This window comes from Cornus florida, unplaced genomic scaffold (genome assembly GCF_030987335.1).
Source record: "Cornus florida cultivar Cherokee Brave unplaced genomic scaffold, ASM3098733v1 CherokeeBrave_3.0.0_Hap2_Chr07, whole genome shotgun sequence".
Lineage (NCBI taxonomy): Eukaryota > Viridiplantae > Streptophyta > Magnoliopsida > Cornales > Cornaceae > Cornus > Cornus florida.
The window spans coordinates 63,487,204-63,501,612 of record NW_026775577.1 but is presented as its reverse complement, the minus strand read 5'-3'; the positions used below and the strand labels follow the sequence as shown (position 1 = coordinate 63,501,612).

The 14,409-nt window shown below is 39.2% G+C and overlaps 1 pseudogene; it reads right to left on the bottom strand.

The window, feature by feature from the left end:
- Positions 1–13,575: 13,575 nt before the first annotated feature.
- LOC132267882 (small nucleolar RNA R71) lies at positions 13,576–13,674 on the bottom strand (annotated as a pseudogene).
- Between the last annotated feature and the right edge of the window lie 735 nt (positions 13,675–14,409).

Genomic DNA, 14,409 nt, shown 5'->3' with positions numbered 1-14,409 from the left:
ATGGCACATTAGCACACCGGAAACCTAATCATGAGGCATGCAACCCAAATTGACTTTGATCAGGACTCAGTGATCTGAATTAATGACCCTAATGAATGGATACCCTTGGCATAATAAAAAAAAGAAAAAGAAAAAGAAAAAGCAATCAATGACCAGTCGAAGTTCATAGCCTTTCCAGCTCAAGTTATTAAGCCCTAGGAGTGTTTCTACACTTAGCACCCTAAAGCCATCTGGCTTGGGAGTTGTTGGCCTAACGCTTGTTACATGGGTTGGTTAGAAAGCTTAAAGAACCTAAACATTGCACGGCTATTCAAAAATAAATAAATTTGGTTCGTCGAAGTTCGTAGCCTTTCCAGCTCGAGTTATTAAGCCCTAGGAGTGTTGCTACACTTAGCACCCTAAAGCCATCTGGTTTGGGAGTTATTGGCCTCACGCTTGTTACATGGGTTGGTTAGAAAGCTTAAGGGATTTTGGCATTGCACAACCAATTGTATGCTTTCTTTTGTGTTGAATAATAGAGTTCTCAATAAGCAACAAAAGTTGCATTATGAATAAACTATGCCATGGGGACCTCATTTTGAAGGAGATTTAAAGATGTGAAAATGTGTTATTGGGATTGGAAAAAGAGGGTTAAAATCACATATTGGGAATTCGGCCCACCATCATTGAAGTTGGAGTCCATGTTATTCAAGAGATGATAATTGAAGTTTTTATATAGAGCTTAATGATTGATGCATTTATGATTGAACTCATTTTTGCCATTTTGATTATTAAGGCTTCATATATGCAAGGTAATCTGTTTAATAGAACTTCCTCCAATTTTTTTTGTCACTCTATGTTACATTTGAGCTTTATAGATAAATTTCTTGCATAATGATTGTTGCATGTTGTCATTTTTGCTAGATTCTATTTTTTTGTTTTGCTAAGGGACTAGCAAAATGTAAGTTTTGGGGTGTGATAAGCGCCGAATATTGCATATTCAAGCGCCCCTTCTTGCATTAATTAAGTCCATTATTAGAGGATAATGTAAAGTTTTAATTCAATTGTGTATTTCTTGAAGATTTCAGGTGTTGTGCCCGAGAGTGATCAAAGAAACGGTTTTGACATCATTTGTGTTGAATTGCAAGCGCCGTGTCGGGAAATCACCTTTTTGATTAAGCCTCTTTTATTACCGTTTTTGTGGTAACATGGCTTAGTGTTTCACAAGGGACGTGTGTTTTTGCTCCAGCCCGAAGAAGACTGCAGAAAATTTAGAGTTGAAGTGCAGCTGTAGCCTCCGCGGGCGCCCGCGGAGCTTCCACAATGCTCCCGCCAACCCCAAACTCTCTGGCCTCTTTCGCGGCACCTTGCACAGCAGCCGCAGGAGCCCCCGAGCCCTCCCGCAGGCACCCGTTGCGCCACCGCGGGCGCCCGCCAAACACTCCAGAGACATCCTCGCGAGCCGCAGCCTCCGTAGGCGCCGGCCGACCCTCTGCCGGCAGTTCACCTGCCCCTCTTTTTCAGCACTTTTGTTCCCTTATCTTCATTTTATGTGGTAGAGAATGAACCAGAGAGGTAAGGTCAAGATTTTTAGCATGGGGAGTAGGTTTTGAGTGTATATAGGAGGATATCTCATGATAGAGGGGGAGAAATCATCTTAGCAAGATTGGTAGAGAGAGAAGGAGGAGGAAAAGATTGAGTTCTTGAAGCTACAACAAAGGAGCTCGAAAATGAAGGGATCTTCCAAGCTTCTGCCTTCCTTTAGAGCTACCATGGGTAACTAAAACTCTATCTAGGGAGGTGATGAAGCCCCTCCCTTGTAAGCATGTCCTAGTATAGTCATATTTTGGGGATTACAATGTATAATCTTTGGTCTTTTCATGGTCTAGAGCATTTTGCCTCGTGTAATGGATCTTCGTGTATTTAAATGATTAATGTTGAGTCAATTATCTATCTTCGATGGTTATTCTTTTAATTATATTGCTTGCACTCTCATGGTGACAATGGTAGTGAGATCATGGAATAGTTTTAGTGGCATGAAGTTGGAGAACTTTGATAGATCATTGCTTAGGTGATGCCTTTGATGGTTTATGCTTATTTCTTACCTTCATGTGCTTCATCATTTTATCTAGGGCTTGATAATCTTTCATTCAAGTAAATGTGGTTAAGCTACACCTTAGTTAGGTAGTCTAAACATGTTCTCCTTTGATAGATCATGCTTGCTTGAGATTTAATGTATATCTTGTTGATTATATGGCAACTATGTGTAGCTATATATTTCTTGACCATCATATATTGTTTTTCCCCCAATTTAGCTTTAATCTAGCATGTGTATAGGGATAGAAGCGGATTTACTTCCCTAGTCCTCTTTACTTGTATTTCATCTCCTTTAAATTCTTGCAAGCTTTTAATTTATGCACCTTAATTTCATAGCTTTAGTGACAACCAACAAATCCTTTATGAACACCCCTATCATTCTAAAAAGACTCTAGACACTTAGGTTGCCATAGATTAGCGCAGTCCACGTGGTTCGACTTACCCGACCAATAGCCCTATTTTACAATGATTCGTGCTATTGCGAAGGTTGATTTATTATAGATCGAATTCTCAACCGATCATCACTGCCACAGGCAAAAAATGAGCCATCTTAGTCAATCTGTCAACAATGACCCAAACGGCAATATTCCCTGCCTTAGATCTCGGAAGTCCCGTTACGAAATCCATAGTGATGTGCTCCCACTTCCACTCTGCCACTGGTAGTGGTTGCAATAACCCTGCCAGTCTCTGATGCTCTGCCTTCACTTGCTGACAAGTAAGGCATTTAGCCACGAATGGAGAAACATCCCGTTTCATGCCTTTTCACCAAAACTGTCTCCGCAAATTGTGATACATTTTCGTACCACTAGGATGAACTGTAAGTCGAGAATGGTGAAAATCCCAAAGAACAACGTCACGACAAGACAAAGGAACAACCATCTTCCCTTTGTACCTGAGACCACCGTCCAAATACAAGGTCCAACCCTCTACATTCTCGCCGCCTGAAATTCGATCGTGGATGGACTTCATTTCCCCATCCTCCTGCTGTGTCTCAATAACTGTGCTAACAAGAGCCGGCTGAGCCACAAGGCTAAACAAAATAGCCGGTGAAACATCCTCATACAACTGCAAACCAAGATCTGCAAGCTCTTCTAGCATCTTCCATCTATGAATGGAAATGCTAGCAAGAGTACCCCGTGACTTCCTACTCAATGCATCGGCCAGCACATTGGCCTTTCCTAGATGATACTGTAACTCAAAGTCATAGTCCTCCATGAACTCAACCCATCTGTGCTGTCTCAAGTTCAAATCCTTCTGAGAGAAGAGACACTTGAGACTCTTGTGATCGGAGAAAACCTCAAACTTTTCCCCGTACAAATAATGTCTCCACCCTTTCAGGGCAAAGATAACTGCTGCCAACTCCAAGTCTTGTGTCGGATAGTTTAACTCGTGAGTCTTCAACTTTCGAGACCCATAAGCAACTACCTGTTCTGTATGCATCAAGACACAACCCAATCCTTCTCGCGAAGTATCACAATAAACCACGTAACCCAAACCACGTTCAGATATGATCAAAACTGGAGCCGATGTCAATCTGACCTTCAACTCCTGAAAAGCAAAATCACAAGCCTCATTCCATATGAACTTGACTCCTTTGCGAGTAAGTCGAGTTATAGGTGCCGCTAAACGAGAGAAAGCCCGAACAAACCTCCTGTAATAGCCGGCTAGGCCAAGAAGGCTCCGAACCTCAAACACTATCTTCAGACTCTCCTAATCCATCACAGACTCAATCTTCGATGGATCCACTGCAACACTGCCCCCTGACACAACATGTCCAAGGAACTTGGCATATAATCAGTTATCCCTAAGGATCTGCAACACTGTCCTTAAGTGATACCCATGCTCTTCCTTCGAAGCTGAGTACATGAGAATGTAGTCAATGAACACCACCACAAATTTGTCAAGATAGTCACTGAATACACAGTTTATCAAATCCATAAAAGCTGCTAGAGCATTGGTCAAACCAAATGGTATCACCAGAAACTCATAATAGCCATATCGTGTGCGAAAAGCGGCCTTGGATATATCCTCATCCTTAACCCTTAACTGATAGTATCCCAACCTTAAATCAATCTTCGAAAAGCATGTCGTTCCTTTCAACTGATCAAACAAGTCATCAATCCTAGGCAAAAGATATATGTTCGTGATCGTAACATGATTCAACTTGCGATAATCGATGCAAAGTTTTAAAGACCCATCCTTTTTCTTCGCAAAAAGAACCGGTGCTCCCCATGGTGAAGCACTAGGATGAATAAAGCCCTTAGCTTTCAAATCATCCAACTGACCTTTCAGTTCATCAAGCTCGACCGGTGCCATACGATACGGTGCCATGGAGATGGGTGCTATACCGGGAATGACATCAATGGCAAAAATAACTTCCCTTAAAGGACGTAACTCTGTCAGTTCCTCTGGAAAGACATTAACAAACTCCTCAACAATTGCCGGAAGAACACAACCCAAACTGCTATCCTCGTCAACTAACCAACTATCCAAGTAGGATCTGTGGCGACTCCAGTCACCAATGCTGAAAACCATCGCCGAGTGGGAATCACTCTAATCTCCCACAAAATGGAAACAATCTCCTTTGGGAGTGCAAACGAATACCCTCCTGCAGAAGCAATCAATTGTAGCCTGAAAGAATAACAACCAATCCATCCCGAGAATGACGTCAAAGCTCGTCATGTCGAGAACAACGAAATCAAACTCTAAGGTCTGCCCAGCTATCTCAATAGCACAACCCCAACAAACACGAGACACTAGACCCCCAACTGGTGTGTCAACATAAAGAAGGCTGTTCCAAAATGTGACCTCCAAACCCAATGAATGTGCAAATGATGCAGAAATGAAAGAATGTGATGCACCTGTGTCAACAAGAACCCGTGCCCAAGAACTGAAAACTGGAAAGATACCTCGAACTGAAGAGGTGCCGGCAGAAGCATCCGCCTGTGGAAGAGCATAGGCTCATCCCTGAGTCCCTGAGCCCTGCTGTGAACTGCCCTGATAGCCTGACTGATGTGTAAAAGCAGTAGGTGTAGAACCCCTGGCTGGATAAGTACCAACTGGCGCCACTGGCTGTGGTGCCTGAGGAACTCTAAAACCAGACTAAACCACTACAGACTGTGCCGGTACCATCTATGAATCTGTGCCACTACGTGACTTATTCAATAACTTTGGACAATCCTTCTTGAGATGACCTGGCCGCTAGCAAGCTCCCTGCCCTATCTTTGTAGAAATTGAAGTCTAACTGGCCTGTGCCCGAAGCTGTGGGCAACGGGGTTTAATGTGCCCCGACTGCTGACAATGGTAACAAACCACTCCCCGGGCTGATCCCGAAGATACAGGAACTGTGGGTGCAGAATGATTCTGTTATGATGCCCCTTATGAGTGAGTATTGTTCCCTACCCTGGCCTTCTTCCACTGACTCTTGGAAGATGATGGATTATCTCCGCGAGGCTATTTATGCATACCCCTGATCTGTAATTGATCCCGTTCCTCTGCCCTGGCGTCGTTAGTCGCTACCATATCCTCGGCATAACGAGAGAGAGAAGTAAATCATGTCTCATACTCAATGACACTCATAGTGCCCTGATAAAGACCTGCGAATTGTGTCCTCATCTCCCGCCTCATAGCCCCAGGAAAGAAGCGCTCGAAGAACAAACCCCTGAACTCATTCCAAGTCATCAACTCAACATTGTGAACATTGGTCATAGACCTCCACCAAATATCTGCATCCCCCATGAACAAAGAAGTAGTCAAGGAAATCCTCAACCTGTCCGTGGGTACCGCTATACTGTCTAACTTGCGAACCATAAAGTCCAACCAAGCTTCCGAGACTAGCGGATCTGAACTCCTCGCAAATGGATCAATCTTGACCCTCTATAGTCGCATAAAGTACTCTAGTGCCTTATTGACTATTCGTGCTAGTAACTGTATCCCTGCCACCTGCCTGTGTATTAACTCTTGTAAGGATTTAGTGATTCCTTGATTGATTCCCTAACCAACCCGCTCTTCGTAAGTCGGTGCCCTTGGCGGATTAGTATTCACGCCACGAACTGGAATCTTGGGCCTCCCCGGACCCCTCGTAAACTTGGTGTTAGCCACCTACTCCTCAGTACCCTAATGTGAGGACTCTCCACATGTGACGACCATGGTGCTAATCGTACAAAAGAAAGCTAGACAACAATAACACAAGTTATTATGACCAAGTGCAACTCACCCTATGAAACATGCTGTCATGCTAAAGCGATTAAAGAAAGCTCTTAAAATAATTAAGCAATTAAGCATACATGTCAAACAAGGATGCTCTTAACCACATAGGCATATAAGCATAAAAACATGTCAAACTACCAAACGTGTTACCAAGAAACACCTAAACATGTTATAATGCCAAAACATGTAATTAAAAGCATGTGAATGCATCCAAGTATATCAACAAAAGCATGATATGCACCCAAAACCTGTCGTCCTAAGGTATTCAAACCTAGGAGCTCTGATACCACTTGTGACGGCCCAAGTTTTTCAACCCGGTGCTTCAGTGATGAACTGAAAGTTGATCTGATAATGGATGCGAAGTGCAGAAGCAAAAGGTAAACCGAGGTCTTAAGAGGTAAGAGTCACTCCTAAGACACAAATGTGACCCACCATGAGTTCACAAAGCCCAAAGAGAATAAAGACGGAAACAAGGGTCAAAAAGGACAAAATTCGTCATCCAAGGGGCAAAAAAGTCAAAAAAGGTGAATACAACCTAATCTAATCATTTTAGAACATTCCAAGAGGTTCCATGAACATTGGCTAAGAATCCCACATAATGCCCTATCCCGATTGAAGTGAAAACTGACACTACTTCACTAAAACATGAATAACTTCCACTGTGTTTAAAATATAAAGATGGGATTGGTATCATTGGAAAGCTGACTCAAAATTCTTGAGTTTAGGGTGAAGAATCATCCCATTTAGATTAGAAACAAAGAAGTTATCTTCAAAAATTACAAAATGGTCCTTTTTCAAAATATCTTCTCAAATAAATTACAAAAAGCTCCCTAAAATGAAAAATAATTATTTTACATAATTAGACTAAAACCCCAAAAGTTATGAATAATTACACTAAAGTATGCATTTATGCCCTTTATGAATAAAGTAAGCAACTAGCATGCTTTTCAACAAAAGTAAAAATACCAATGACATGGAAATCAAATATCATGAATGCATGTAAAACCGGAATCAAATCCGAACACTATAAGTGAGGTTACGTAAGGAAAAATGATAAACGGGAAAAAAATGAAATAGTGAAAAGATAAAATAGGAAAAAGATGAAAAAGAAAATCGCGGAAAATGGAAAAAGAAGAAAAGGACCGGGTCATTACAAAGAATGTGACACTATATGCGTGAAAAGGCAACGAGATCAATAATAACTCAAGTTATTATAATCGAATGCAACTCACTCAGTGAATACATCAAATAAGTGGCACGTCAATGTATGCAACATATAGTCATACTAAGGCAGATAAGCATATACAACATGCTAAATAGATAATGAAAACTTCTAGGTACTTAAACACTTAAGCACGTATCAACTAGGATGCTTTTAAACACATAAGTACATAAGTACAAAAAACATGTCATCACACCGAGCATGTTATCAAAAGACATGTAAACGTGTTATCAAAAAGCATGTGAACACATCAAAGCAAATCAATAAAAGTATGAAATGCACCTAAAACCCATCGTCCAAGGTATTCAAACCTAGGCGCTCTGATACCACTTGTGAAGGCCCAAGTTTTTTAACCCGGTGCGTCAGTGATGAACTGAAAGTTGACTCGATAACGAATCCAAAATGCGGAAGCAAAAGATAAAACCAAAGTTTATAGAGATATAAATCATCACCAAGACACCAATGTGACCTTCCATGAAGTCACGGAACTCAAAGGAAACGAAAACGGAAACAAAGGTCAAAACGGGCAAAATCCATTAACCAATGGGCAAAATGGTCAATTTACAAATAAAAAGAGAAACTTTATGCTAAACAAGTCTAAAAAGGTAAACACAACCTAACCTAGTCATTTCATAACATTCCAAGAGGTTCTAAGAACTTTGGCCAAGAATCCCACAAAAACACCCATTCATGGTTTAAATGAATAATGACACTTCACTAAAACTTTAATAACTCCCACTGTGATTTGAATCTGAGAATGGCATTGGTACCATTGGAAATCTGACTCAAAATCCTTGAGTTTAGGCTTAAGAATCACCCTATTTGGATTAGAAACAAAAAAGTTATGATCATTTGAAGTCGGAACAAAAGTGCTGAAACAAAACTGAAGAGGTAGCTGAATGAGGGCTATTTCGGTTGACCAAACTGGGCAGAAATTTTCCTGAAAACATTTTTTTGAGGGGAGGTTGTTTTGGTAGACCGAAATAAGCCATCGGTCGACCGAAATGACCCTGAACAGTGAAAAAGGCTACTGGAAATGAGTTTTTACTGTGCAATAAAGTTTCCAAAAGCCATCGGTCGACCAAACTAGCATTTCGGACGACCGAAATGACTCGAGATGGTGCTGAATGGCCTGTTATGCACAAGAAATGTTGAGGCTTCACACAAGCCTCGAACCCCAACATGAAATCGGTCCAAAAACATGATTTTAAGCTATGCAAGCATGCCAACAAGTATACTTTAGGTATTAAAGTGTGTTACAACGGCCCTTGGCCTCATACATATCAATTACAAGAATTTCATATGCCAAACCTCCTAAGTTGATAAAAATACATTTTTAGTCAAAATATGGTGCCAAATGAGTACAAGTGCTAAATTAAACATGTTTGGCCCTTGGCCTCATGTCATATATATCAAATACATTGTAAAGAATGTACTTTTTTACACTTTACATGTTTAGAATCAAATATACACATTTTGACATATAAGGCTACAAATGGCATTTCAAGTCAACCTTCACAAAATGGAACCTTCAAGTCCACTAATCATCCAAGCATAATGAGGATTTTTAACCTTGATTCATGTACCTTAAAAATGTCCCTACTACGTGGGTGAGTAACATAAAGTTACTTATAGGAAATTAGCATGCATCGACCTAGTATTTTACAATTTTATCACCTTAAGGTGAAACATGTTAAAGGGGCTCATGCCATTTAACGTCTATGTCAAGATGAGACTCAGGGAGCATCCTAAGCTACCCTAGATCATTTCTAGCATAATTCACATCATCCATGCAATTCAAACCTTATAGAAGCATGCTAAACTAAGCCACAAGATATAGATTCTTAAGGTCATCAACTTGAAATCTAAAATGCGAAAACAACCAAAGTGGGTCATGCCACCTAACGTCTATGCTCCAAATGAATCTATAGGATCATTCCTAAGTCACATTTGAACAATATAGCATAGATGTACTTAACAACATCAAAACCTGCAATTATTCATTAAAATCATAAAACATAGATGTACTTACCAACATCAAAATTTGCAATGATTCATTAGAAATCACAATGCCTGAATGTACTTAACAGCATTAAATCGCTAATAACCAAAACCACAAGTCACAATTAAACATGATTATCAACTTGGAATTGAATGTGAAATCAAATAGTAGAATACTTGGACATCTAAGCTCGAAATTCTGCCGAGACCTCAATGGTTATTCTGGGCATTAACCCGCTAGGAAGACCACCCTAGTGCACACTATCTCAACGGGGAGAACTTATACCTCCCGCACTAGAGCCAAACTCTAGCCATATCACAGTAACAATGTCCCAAGTGACTCCAAAATAAATAAGTTAACAACTTATATACGTATTAAATAGTACATGAAACTACCTTTATGCACAAGTAGGTTGAAATCACACAATACATGCTCTAAATCCACAACTACTATAAGATGACAATGTCAAATCTTCAGAGTGCGATTTGTTACACGCTATAATAACATCACATGTCGAATCTTCAGTGTGCTATTCATTACACGCTATAACAATATAATTCAATATTGAAAACATAAATTGAAGAATCTATTACAAGTCTAAAATCATGCTTCAAACATAATACCAATGTTAACCACATGATCAAATCAACAATGCAATAGAAACAGAAATTAATCAAGTAAACTAATTAATTTCTCTAAGTTTCAAATCTCAATCAAATAATCTCTAATTAACACATGTTAAACAGCATAGCATGGTCATTGCATGCACCAAATCAAAAACTTAATTAGGCCATTTGAACAATAAAACAGAATTTAATTAAATCATGATAATCAATTCCCTAATTTCTAAAACAACATCAAATGGTCACAAATTAATATATACTAGTATACAAGTCCTAGTCAGCACAAATATCAAGTTAAAACACAATTAAGTCAATGGAATCTTTAAAATAGATTTTAATTAATCCTATTAATTAAAATTTCTAGATTTTCATACTTATCCAAATGCTCTCGAATTAAAGTATGATAAAGAACATTCAAAGAATTAATTTAAAAGCATGTCATAACTTAATTTCATACTAGGTAATGAGCGCTGAAAAGTGCGCATTTAAACCCCTTAAGCTTAGGTATTCTAGGACCTTTATCTATCTTACTTTCCCGTTTTAGACTAATTTCGTGTTATTGCCCTTTTAAGGTGCTTATCCCCAAAATAAGCTAATTCAGCCAAATAAGAGCTTAAAAGAAGCTAACTCAAGCTGGATGGAAGAAAGGAGCAAAGTGGAAGCAGATTGAAGCAAAGTATGGGATTCAGCAGGTTCGATCGATCACAAGACACTTCGATCGATCGAAAGTTCATCGATCTAAACATTTCAAGATGTATCCAAGCTCTTTTGTCCTTATCCAAAGATCCCACAAAGTTCGATCGATCCAACAATTCTCAGATCGATCGAAAAGATTCCATCTTATCCTGTTGTACCACCCCACCTACCACTTTTGTCTCTTTCCCCAAAATATCTCAGATCTGTCCTTATCCAAAAAGGTGCCGCCATGGGAAGATCGATCCAGCGAAAGTTTGATAGATCTTAGCCATGTTCCATCGATCTCAGCACAAGTTTAATCGATCGAACTTCCTCAAGCCCGAAAAAAGACAAAATCCAAGTCATTTAAGGTTGGCTCATGGTGCAATCATTGGAGGAATATTGATGTTCGAGCCCAGACTATTGGGTATGACATTTAAACTTACCTATATAAGGAATATGAGCCATTCTTAAGAGCATACTTGACATAACTTACATATTGTATAACATATTCTTGGAGAAGAGGCTAGAGACATTCTTGAGAGGTTTTCCATCTACGTTAAGAAGAGGAGCATTTCTACTATGGAGATAGCCCTTGAGGGTTGGAGGACACCATTCATGAGTGGCTAGACATCTTCTTGGGGCTAGAGTTAGCCCTAAGCATACTTTCTTTATCTTGATTCATGTATTTTTTAGGGGATTTGTGTTGTAATACATGTTTTGACATCTTTATATACATTGATCTTGTTTATTCAATGATTTGTGTGGTTTAATTCTTCCAAGTGACCATTTCATTCTATCCATATGTCTATGTATGCTAGAATAGATGTTCATGTGTTTATCTCTATTTCTTGTGTTGTTGATGCATGTCTATATGTATTAATGCTATAGATCTAGAGATTGTCAAGACATAATGTTTAATAGAATGCTCTTATGGTTTATTTGATGGTTCATACTCATTTCTTGATGGATTGTGCCTCTCCCTTAGTCTAATTAGTTTAATTTTCATGTCATTAGCTTAGATGTAGTGTAGTTACTTTAGTTGTTAAATGGGAGGACAATCTATGCTTGTTGTTTGATGTTCCATACTTATGAATGCAAGTAGTATATTTCTCCAATTTTGTGATGTGTTTGGATTGTGAGCTTAAAGAAGGATTAATGGCTTACTTTGATATATTGTGCTATTCATTCTGTTGTCTAGACAATATATACTTAATTGGTCATCATGCTTGTTGAAACAACCACACACACTCACTCTGGTTGCAACATATGCCTTCCCCTCATTAATTGTGAATTAAGTATAGAGAAAAGTGATGCTTAGTGGTGATCTCTAAGTCCTAAGACCTCTCTCTCTTGTTTTCTCTATCTTTTAATTAGTTGCTTGATATTGATCTTGTTTAGTTTTAATTGTAGTTTAATCAACCAAACAACCTACCTTTGATCACTCGACCTACTAACCCTAAGCCTTGTTTCAACTACTAGCGCACCCTTAATCCCTTAGGACTATCCTTACTCACCCTAGCTATATTTTTAGTTGGAAGTAGTAATGGCATTTATAAATTTAAAAATTGGCCACATTGTACATTCACTACCTTTTTAGCATCTCTTTAGGCTTCGGTGCTTGACAAATACCAAGTTTTTGGCGCCATTGCTGGGGATTTAATTGGCAACGTTGTGTTTTGGAAACAATTAGGGATTAGTACTCTTTTGATCGTCTCTTTTCTTTATTTTATTTTTGGTTACTTGTTGTGTTTATTCTTATTTGACTAGGTGAAATTGAGCAAGGAGGTTAAGCAAAGGAGACTTCAAAGCAAGGAGCTAAACTAAGCACAAAAAGGACTAAAAATCTAAAAAATGCAAAGCATAGCAAAGTTTGGAAGTTGAAAATCAATTAAAGATGCTTAAGGACCCTTTGTGAGATCTTTCTAACTCAAGCTCTAGTTAAATCGTCGACCCGCGTGGAGGCTTGTTTTCCATTTCTTAGTTAAATCATGAGCCCGCGTGGAGGCAATTTACTTTTCTTTGCATGTTGTTTAAGCATGGGAGTATGGGATCATTGAATGTGAAGATTTGTTGATTTATTTGTTGCGAGGGCGAAGTGATTGTTATTTGCTTTTCTAGTGTATGCATGGTCGTAGGACATTGAATCCTACTCTTGTCCCTTCTAATTTGCATCTTGAATTGGTTGTTCGTAATCCTAGGGGAAGAGGTAGTTCTCATCACTCCATTTCACCAATGCAGGATTTGAATGACAACCATGTGGAGGACCTTGGTCACATAAACCAACAAGGCAACCTCCACCCTAATGTGCATCATGAAAATGTTCAAGTACCATTAGGGATGCCTAGACCATTCATTCACCCACAACAACAAGGCGAAGTTCCATTGGGAATGCCTAGGCCAATATTTGCTCCACAACCCCCCATTATGTGCTTAATGAATATAATGCACCCACATGCATTCAATTGCCACCATTAGAGCACACCACTATGAAATAAAACCACAAACCATTCAAATGCTTCCTAACTATCATGGACTTCCAAGTGAAGAACCTTACAAGCATTTGGATGAGCTTAAGTATATTCCACCGTGAGATATACGGAAATGCCGGAAGAGGTCTTAAGGCTTAAACTTTTTCTATTCACCCTTAAAGACAAGGCAACATATTGGTTTCACAATCTTAGGCCTTTTTCAATAACTTCTTGGGCAGAAATGCAACAAGAGTTCTTGAAGAAATACTATCATGTTTCTAAGACCAATACCATGAGAACCTCAATTCAAGAGTTTTCACACGGGGATAGGGAAACGTTCCATGAGGCATGGGAAAGATTCAATGAATTGCTTAGGAAGTGTCCACATCATGACATGCCCAAATGGCAATTAGTTCAATATTTCTTTGAGAGTTTATCCGATAATTACAAGGGCATGGTTCATGCTTCCATGGGTGGCTCTTACATTGATAGGTATGAGGATGACGTGTGGCGTCTTTATGAGAGTATGAGTGAAAATTCTTTGCATTGAACTTTATCTTCTAAGAATGGTAGGAATTCAAGTGAAAGGAAAAGTGTTGGCTTGTATCAAGTTGACAACTCCAATGATATAGCTGCCGAGATGAAATCCTTATCTCAAAGGTTTGATCAATTCTTGATTAACCAAAACTCGACGAATCAAATGCCTTCCACCCCTAATCATGTTCATCATCGTGCATCTAATGAATCATGTATGACTTGTTCAATTGTCTTGCATTCTACTTCTAATTGTCCCCACGAACATGTGTAAAATAAAAACCATGAGCAAGCCAATGTTATTTTTGCTAACCAAGGGAATCATTCCTATGACAATCATTACAATCCTAGTTGGAGGAACCATCTAAACTTTTCTTGGAAAAGCCAAGGGGAAGGCTCAAACCCTCCCCAAGGTGGTTTTCAAGGGAAGTATGTTCCGCCACCAATGCAAAGCCAAGGTTCCCAAGGTTTTAGATCATCATTTTAATCTCATGCTAATCAATTTTCTAATTCTCATTTTCCTAATCAACCATCTTATTCTGAAGGAAACTCTAGGAGTCCCGCCTTTGAAGAGAAAGTTTTGACCGCTCTAGGCAC